The sequence below is a fragment of the Bison bison genome, unplaced genomic scaffold, assembly GCF_000754665.1.
Source record: "Bison bison bison isolate TAMUID 2011002044 unplaced genomic scaffold, Bison_UMD1.0 scf7180017864077, whole genome shotgun sequence".
In the NCBI taxonomy this organism is placed as follows: domain Eukaryota; kingdom Metazoa; phylum Chordata; class Mammalia; order Artiodactyla; family Bovidae; genus Bison; species Bison bison.
The window spans coordinates 1,424,486-1,434,299 of NW_011494649.1; the positions used below are offsets into that span (position 1 = coordinate 1,424,486).

A 9,814-nucleotide genomic window follows, 5' to 3' on the forward strand; every position below is an offset into this window, starting at 1 on the left:
AGATGTTAAGGGATGAATTATTAATCAAATCGTAAACAAGTTAGAAGATGAAATACATTTGCTAAATCAGTTTTATTTTAATCTTTTCCAAACTTTTCATCCTCCAACCCTAGAGATATATCAGTAATAGAGAAAAATGCCATATACATGGGTGGAACCAACTAAAATAAACAGAGGCCATATTTTTTAAGGCAGAGGTTTCTAATACGGAGATCTCTTTTATGGCTTTCCATCCCCATGGGTCTGTGCTTTGAAAAAAGCAAACACACCAAATTGCACTTATCAATATTTAATTTATCTTCCCATTTTTTATTAATCAAAGTCATCTACAACTGCCAACCAGAACATCCAATTGGTATGAGACAACCTGGGTTACTATACTGAATTGCAGCAAAAAGCAAGAAAATATTTGAATGGAAAACATCTTTAATATGAAAACAGACATAGTGTTTTCTCCCCCAGCACAAAGAATGGAGATAGGAATCTTGATATGCAGGGTCCTTTAATCTTTGGCTCCAAACTCTGATAGGCAGCTGCTGCTGCTGCTGCTGCTGAGTCGCTTCAGTTGTTTCCGACTCTGTGCGATCCCATAGATGGCAGCCCACCAGGCTCCCCTGACCCTGGGATTCTCCAGGCAAGAACACTGGAGTGGGTTGCCATTTCCTTCTCCAATGCATTAAAGTGAAAAGTGAAAGTGAAGTCACTCAGTCATGCTGATAGGCAGAATGGCCCCCAAAATGTCCCCATCCTATTCCCTTGAACTTGCGAATGTTAGATTTAGTGGCAAAAGAGAATGAAAGTTGCAGATGGAATTATGGTTACCAATCGGCTGATTTTGAGATGGGGAGACTATACTGGATTATCCAGGTGGGCCCAATGTAATCACAAGGGTCCTTAATTAAATGTGGAAGTGGGAGGCAGAAGAGTCAGTGTCAGAGTGCTGTGATGTGTTATGAGGTGAGAGATTCAATCGGCTTTGAGTCTTGAAGATACACAGGGCCAGGAGCCAAGGAATGTGAGCAGCTTCTGGTTAGAAAAGGCGAGAAACTGCGAGGACTTCCCCAGTGGTCCAGTGGCTAAGACTTCAAGCTCCCAATGCAGGAGGCCCGGGTTTGATCCTTGGTCAGGGAACTAGATCCCACATGCCGTAAGTGAGTTTGCAAGCCACAACTAAAGCTGCAACAAAGATTGAAGATCCTGCGGCCTCAAGTAAGACCCAGCAGAGCCAAATACGTTTTTTAAAAAGGCAAGAAACTGGATTTTCCTTTAGCACCTCCAGAGAGGAACGCGGTCTTGCTGACACCTTAACTTTGCCCAGTGAGACGAATTTCAGGCTTCCTGCCTCTGGAATTGTAAGAGAATACATTTATGTTACTTTAAACTACCAGTTTGTGGCAATTTGTCATAGTAGCCAAGAAAACTGCTACCTAATCTCTTTCCTCAAATTATTGACCTCTACTCCCCTTATGAGTCCTGTGTTCTGGACAAAGTGACCTCATCAGCGGTGCCTGGGCATGCTTTCCCATCCCCTCTGGATTCTTTTTCATGCTCTCCCTCATAAAGTAGTCACTCCACTTCATTGCAGCAGAGGCAAATCCTGTCTCTCTTTCAGGATGCATTTCAGATGCCTCCCCTGCTGCAAGCTCCATTGCTACTGCATCTGCCAGTTGCCTGCAATCTCTCCTTCCTTTGAAATCCTGCAGTGCTGTAGTTGTCTCTCCCTGTCCTGGCACGGACTGCACTTTTTCCTGAAATAAACTTATTCATTCACATACTGTATCTTCTCTACCAGTTTTTAGTTCCTTGATGACAGGGCTAGTGTTCGACTCATCTCTAAATCTTCTATAACGTTTAGCCCAATACTTTATGTCCTATGAACTTTACATGTAATCATAATCCTGGTACTAGTGGTAAAGAATCCACCTGACAATGCGGGAGATAGAAGAGACCCGGGTTCAGTCCCTGGGTCAGGAAGATCCCCTGGAGAATGAAATGGCAACCCACTCCAGCATTCTTGCCTGGGAAAGCCCATGGAGAGGAGCCAGTCCATGGGTCACAAAGAGTCGGAATACATGTGGCTGAACACACACATACATACACATGTGTGTGTTTTTAGTAGTTCAGTTATGTTCGAGTCTTTGTGACCTCATGGACTGTAGCCCACCAGGCTCCTCAGTCCATGGGATTTCCCAGGCAAGAATACTGGAGTGGGTTGCCAGTACCTGTTCATATCTGCTCCTCTGTATACATGTGTGTATATACATGTATATGTGTATATATGTATGTACATATAGGTAAACGACATTAGGACCTTATGCCCTCATAAGAAGAAAGAGAAAACTAAGGTTTTTCACTAGCTGCCACACAAATGGCAAGCATCCCAGACACATCTAGTTTGTAGGAATAGCCTAAACCCTTGTCCCTTCACAGAACGGTTATTGAAGAATGGATGAGTTACTCAAACTTTATCCCCTGATGGAGGAGATGCGGGGTAAAAATGGAGAGCTGTGCCTGAGAGACCCCCGAGTTCGGGAATAGGATCTGGGCAAACAGAGGACGGGGAAGTCCATGAGCAGGAGTAAGGTATGCCAATACCATACTTTTAAGTTTTATTTGGGATTCAGCTACCCATCATAAAAAAATGCAAAACGCTGTTTTTTCCCCCACGTAGATGTTGATCAATATTTTTCTAGAAAGAATCTAAAAATGAAACTAAAAAAGCCACAACATCAAATAGCTGATGATACACTTGGCTTGCACATCTGTGAGACAGGGCCATGCTTTTAAAAATACTGAATGCTTGCTTTCCAAGATAAAGAGGTAGCTTTGTGGCACTCTAAATTCCAGTTCTGTGAAAATAGAAAATTGTTATTTTTCATATTTTGCCTACTAAAGCAATTACTTTAGCTATTTTTTTCTAGCTTTTGTCCTTCTAAAATAAACATGAGGCCCAAGAATACACATCTCTCCAAAGACTATTCTAATTCTGGTATATTTTTAGTTCTTTTCCTCTTATAGTCAGGAAATGATAGATCACAAATGCATTTTTAATTGTTTTTTATTCCTATATGTCAGACATTATGCTAAGTGTTTATAGATATTCTGCCATTTAAAGCAAGCTAACAATTGCCCCCCGTGTTCATAGCAGCATTTTTTCAATTGCCAAGATATAGAAGCAATCTAAGAGTTCAGCAACAGATGGATGGATAGAGAAAATGTATATAAACGAAATGGAATACTATTCAGCCACAAAACAGAACAAAAATGTCCCATTTGCAGCAACTTGGGAGGGCATTATGCTAAGTGAAATAAATCAGACAGAAGAAGAAAAATACTAAATTATATCACTTATATGTGGAATCTAAAAAACACAATCGACAAGTGAATACAACAAAAAAGAAGCAGACTCAGAGATACAGAGAAGAAACTAGTGGTTACCAGTGGGGAGAGGGAGGTACAAACTCTGGTTGTAAGAGAGGCTAATAGAATGTATTGTACAATATGGGGGTATAGCCAATATTACATAACTGTAAATGGAGTGTAACCTTTAAAAACTGAATAAAATTTTTTAAAATTAAAAAGAAATGAACAATTCTGTGAGGTGGGTATTATTACCCTTATTTTAAAGTTTAGGTAGCTGAGCCGTACAGCTCAGCTGTATTAGGTTCTGATACAAACTCCGATCACCAGTAAAGGCCAGGAGATTCCATGTAACTCAAGGTGTCTGCATCGTCAAGCCCATGTTTTGGACCCCAGTACCATCCAGAACCTCCCCGTGGGCTACTTACCAGGCAGAGGGAGCAGCTACATCCTTCTTGTGCTCAGATGTCCGTGTCTAACTTAGATATTAGATTTAATGAAATTCCAGGGCAGAACTTCCCGAATTTTTTGACAACAATCCATAATAAGAATTAACTTTTAACATCTAATCATAGAACACACACAGTTTGAAACAATATTATTAGTACTGTATAACATACTTTGATATATTTTATTCTGCTCTCAAATTTTAATAATTTTGGTCAGGTACCACTAGATTGTTATCATAATTCACTAATAGGCTATTACCTTTATTTTAAAATATGTAGCACCAGTACATAGATAGTTTATCTTACATAATTAATTATCTTTTTTGAAAAAACACATGTTTATTTTTGGCTGTACTGGGTCTTTGTTGCTGTGCACAGGCTTTCTCTAGTTGCAGAGCGGGGTCTACTCTTTGGTTGTGCCGCCCGGCTTCTCACTGCAGTAGCTTCTCTTGTTGAGAAGCACAGGCTCTAGGCCTGTGGGCTTCTGTACTTGCAGCAGTCAGGTTCAGTAGCTGTGGCTCATAGCCTTAGTTGCCTGGTGACACATGGGATTGTCCTGGACCAGGGATGGAACCCATGTCCCCTGCTTTGCAAGGTTGATTCTTAACCACTATCTAGACTACCAGGGATGGAGAAGGCAATGGCACCCCACTTAAGTACTCTTGCTTGGAAAATCCCATGGACGGAGGAGCCTGTTAGGCTGCAGTCCATGGGGTCTCGAAGAGTCGGACATGACTGAGCGACTTCACTTTCACTTTTCACTTTCATGCATTGGAGAAGGAAATGGCAACCCACTCCAGTGTTCTTGCCTGGAGAATCCCAGGGACCGGGGAGCCTGGTGGGCTACCGTCTATGGGGTCGCACAGAGTCGGACACGACTGAAGTGACTTAGCATAGCATAGCATAGACTACCAGGGAAGTCCCACAATTACCTTTCTGAAGAGAGATTTATCATCGTAGACAAGTTATTTAATTTCTGAGTCTCGTGTTTCCTCATCTGCAAAATGAGAAGATTGGACCAGATTTGTGACTCTTAATCCTGACTACACATCAGAAATGTTTAAGAGCTTTTATATATTTTTGTCCAGGTTTTTGCCCCCAGAATCTCTCATGTAATTGTTTTGGGGTGGGGGCCTGTGTACTGATTTTTGCTGTTATCTTATTGTTGTTTTTCAACTCCCCAGGTTACACTAACTAGCCACCAATCTTAGAAATTACTGAATTAGATGATTGCTAAATTTTCTTCCAGCCAAAAATTTTAGACTATTTTGAGTGCTGAATGGGCCCACATCCAGCAGTTCTGTGTACATCAGGGTGGGGCCACACACTTTGTGCACTTCTAACAAGTACCTTAGTGATTCTGATGCAAGCCATCTCAGAAACACTGCTCTGAGTCATTGCCTTACCAACTGTTTATTGTTTCCTCAGTCTAGCACTTAACCCGGCCTGTGGCCGATGCTCTGAAATGTTTGCTAAGTGGCTGCCTCCCCAAGCTGCCCAGCCACTCCACTGCCCTCTGCCAGTACCAGGGCTTCATGCCCATTTTCCTCTGTTCTTTGATCCTTTTTCTAACTTAGCTCAAGTAAGATCATATTCTCCTCTTTCTCCTATTCCAACCGTACTTATGTCTTTCAATATTAAAAATACAGGAAATAAATTCAATATTTTGTATTAACCTATAATGATACTGAGCAGGGTTCTAGGGGGCTCTTGGGCACAAAGTGTTTCTGTGTGCCTCATTTATTTGATTACAGGAAACAGCCTTCATTCAGCCTCCCTGACCTTCCCTGAGTTTCAATGAGCAGTTTCAAGCAGTTGTTAATTAGGGAAGGGAGGAGTTGCAAGACCAGGGAGAAACAAACTGTCCAGGGCAGCCTTAGGGCAAGGTCCTCTTTCACCATGGAGATGACACACACAGCAGTCTTTGAGCTAGTTTGCAGATACTGAAACCCCCTCCAGGTGGCAGAAGTTAACAATGACTGATGGTAGGCTGCCCACAATCATGTAGACCCCAGATCAGTTGGACCTGAAATTTGATGAAGCTGACTCCTACTTCAGTTCAGTTCAATTCAGTCACTTAGTTGTGTCTGACTCTTTGCGACCCCATGGGCTGCAGCACACCAGGCTTCCCTGTGCATCACCAACTCCTGGAGCTTACTCAAACTCATGTCCATTGAGTCGGTGATGCCATCCAACCATCTCATCCTCTGTCATCCCCTTCTCCTCCTGCCTTCAATCCTTCCCAGCATCAGGGTTTTTTCTAATAAGTCAGTTCTTCGCATCAGGTGGCCATAGTGTTGGCGCTTACCTCATCACGAACTCATCAGAAGAATGTTCACGGTCTGATCACACCCTCTGTGAACAATTACTATAAAACTTCTATCTTCATGTTGGGACCCATGGTTTTGAGGGCAGTACCCTACTGTGACCCTCTTTTCCTGCAAAGCAATAAAGCTATACTTTTCTGCTTCACCCAAAACTCTGCCTCTGAGATTCGATTTGGTACCGGTATCCAGGGAAGCTGAGCTTTTGGCCTCAACTGGGGAAAGGAAGCTGAAAAAAATAGATATATATGTATATATAACTGAAACACTTCGCTGTATACCTGAAACTAGCACAGCATTTTAAATCAACTATACTTCAATTAAAAAAAATACACTCAAACTAGGTTACTCATACCCTGAAGGTGATTATACAGTGGTAGCTAAAATATTAGAATGAACTTGGACAGATCTTTAATTTTATCTAACATATATTTTTATAGTGTTAACTATGTGTCAGTCACAGCTCTAAGACTTTATAAATATTAACTTTGTTGATGTACATACATAATCATCCTATGAGGTAGGTGCTACCATCCTTCTATATGACAGATTAGGACCCTAAATCCCACTCCTTTTTGGTAGCACTGATACTTATTTTGAAGAGCATTATTTTTTATTTTAAATTATACAGACTTGAACATAGTATTTCAGTTAATATTTTATTTTTTAATTTTTATTGAGGTTTAGTTGATTTACAATGTTGTGTTAGTTTCAGATGTACAGCAAAGTTATTCAGTTATATACATAACTGAATATATATATCTATATATATTTTGCTGTTATTCAGTCACTAAGTGGTGTCTGACTCTTTGTGATCCCATGGACTGCAGCACACCAGGCTCCTCTGTCCTCCACTATCTCCTGGAGTTTGCTCATATTCATATCCATTGAGTTGGTAATGCTATCTAACAATCTTATCCTCTGCTGCCCCTTTCTCCTTTTGCCTTCAATCCTTCCCAGCATTAGAGTCTTTTCCAATAAGTGAGCTCTTTGCATCAGGTGGCCAAAGTATTGGAGCTCCAGCTTCAACAATAGTTCTTTCAAAGAATGTTCAGGGTTGATTTCTCTTAGGATTGACTGGTTTGTTCTCCTTGCAGTCCAAGGCACTTTCGAGAATCTTTTCCAGATTTTGATCAATTCTTCTCAGCAATATAATGATATCAATATATATTAATCCTGAGAATACACACACACATATATATTCTCTTTCAGATTCTTTTCTGTTATAGGTTATTACAAGATACTGAATATAGTTCCCTGAACTATACAGCAGTTCCTTGTTGAATTTTACGTTTACTGCAGCAATGTGTATCTCTTAATCCCAACTCTAAGTCTGTGAATCTGTTAATTCCAACCATTAACTGTAAATTTGTTTTCTTTGTCTGTAAGTCCATTTCTGTTTATACCATTTTAAAATTTTCATTAATTAACAGTCTAATATGAGATATAAAATAAATTTAATTTGGGGGGTAGCCTGCTACAAGGAGATCTCCTATAGATAATGATTTAGCCTCTTCCACTATTGGGTTTTTAAGTGGAAACATGAAAATATAGTATTAAGGAATTATTTAATAAAGCATTCTTAATTCACCCAATAGTAATTTCCTTGAATAACTTTACAGAATATGACTTTTTAATCTAAATGTTTATCTCTAGTCATGAAAATTTAACATATTGTCCAACAAACATTTTTATTAACAAATATGTATTTGTCAATAAACTAATAGTGTATCATTTGCTAAGTTACATAGACAAGTGAACACCCTCACTCTGATGTGTAGTCACTTATTTATTGGTCAATTAAGTAAGATACAATACCAAAATGAAGATGACTTCACATGCAAAGGAGTTATTGTCCATTTATTAACTAACGCATTGGATAGGCTGTACAGTCTTATAAGCTAATCCCCAAACTTTGTCTCCCTTCCATCTGCAAAACCAGAACCATTTGTCTAGTGTTTGCAGCTTCATCTCCAGCTGGTCTATGTTCTTGATGTTGTTCTACCCTGAGCTCATTTTCCAGGGTTGATAGTGGGGCTTTTATTGGGTTGTTTCAAATACCTGGCTTCCATCTAGAATTACATTTCAGATGATCACTTTTACGGCTTTTCCTGTGTCTGAATCCTTGCCAACAGAGCTCTAGCTGATTGATGGAAGGTGGGGTGGGCAAAGGGGTCTGAGAATAAAGTCCAGTTGTATCCATTATCATATCTTATGGTGACCAGGCTTTTCTGTAGGAAATGTATCTCAGAGTAAGCAGATAGCACCCCTGGATGGAGGAAATCTCTTCTTTACAAAAGAATGCTGAACTAAGAAATGTGTAAAGCAATGGTAAGATCAGAAAAGTCACTATTTTTCTACACGTAATTAAATCTCCTTTTCATGTAAGAATCATCCATGTGTGCTAACACCATTTAGTGAAATGGCGTTAATAAATTCACCATTTAGTGAATTGATGAGGAACTGGAATATTGACTATGTACCAATTCATTACCCACAAGACACTTGCTGGTTCCAAGCAGGAAAATATAACAATTTTCTGGCCACACCTCACAGCATGTTTGATCTCAGCTTCCTAACCAAGCCCCTTGCACTGGAACCACAAAGTCTTAAAACCACAAGACCGCTAGGGAAGTACCTGAAAAACAGAACTTTAAAATGAAGGCATCCGACCGTCACACTTTACTTGGTGATCCATCTCAGCATAGAATACTGGGAACCATCTTATACGTCCACTGAGCTGTACAGTTTGAAGCTCACTGCCTTGCCTGTGAACTATTCTACCAAAAATATTTAACTTGTGTTGAAATCAAGCCTTTGGATCTAACATTGACTTTATAGGAAACACAGGAGATAAAGTAAAAATTAAATGACATCACGAAGAAATCATTAGACTAGCTCAGTGGAAAATTCTACAGGACAAATGTTTTCAATGAGTCAATGCCATGAAAAAAAACAAAAGAAGGGAGTGTTTGGGTTCTCTTCTAGATTAAAAGAAATTCAGAGACATAATAACTAAAGCAATGTTTGATTCTTCAGATCAGATCAGTCGCTCAGTTGTGTCCGACTCTTTGCGACCCCATGAATCGCAGCACGCCAGGCCTCCCTGTCCATCACCAACTCCTGGAGTTCACTCAGACTCACGTCCATCGAGTCAGTGATGCCATCCAGCCGTCTCATCCTCTGTCATCCCCTTCTCCTCCTGCCCCCAATCCCTCCCAGCATCAGAGACTTTTCCAATGAGTCAACTCTTTGCATGAGGTAGCCAAAGTACTGGAGTTTCAGCTTTAGCATCATTCCTTCCAAAGAAATCCCAGGGCTGATCTCCTTCAGAATGGACTGGTTGGATCTCCTTGCAGTCCAAGGGACTCTCAAGAGTCTTCTCCAACACCACAGTTCAAAAGCATCAGTTCTTCGGCGCTCAGCCTTCTTCACAGTCCAACTCTCACATCCATACATGACCACTGGAAAAACCATAGCCTTGACTAGACGGACCTTTGTTGACAAAGTAATGTCTCTGCTTTTGAATATGCTATCTAGGTTGGTCATAACTTTCCTTCCAAGGAGTAAGCGTCTTTTAATTTCATGGCTGTAGTCACCATCTGTAGTGATTTTGGAGCCCAGAAAAATAAAGTCTGACACTGTTTCCACTGTTTCCCCATCTATTTCCCATGAAGTGGT

The 9,814-nt window shown here is 40.4% G+C and overlaps 1 protein-coding gene across 1 annotated transcript in view; it reads right to left on the minus strand.

The window, feature by feature from the left end:
* Positions 1-1,240: 1,240 nt before the first annotated feature.
* PCED1B (PC-esterase domain containing 1B) overlaps positions 1,241-9,814 on the minus strand; it is a 166,098-nt gene continuing 157,524 nt past the window's right edge. Inside the window, exons 6-8 of the transcript XR_825076.1 lie at positions 4,742-4,806; positions 3,789-3,925; positions 1,241-1,344 (exon numbers count right to left, since the gene is read on the minus strand). The gene's annotated coding sequence lies outside the window, so the exon portion shown is untranslated. The remainder of the gene's footprint in view (positions 1,345-3,788; positions 3,926-4,741; positions 4,807-9,814) is intronic.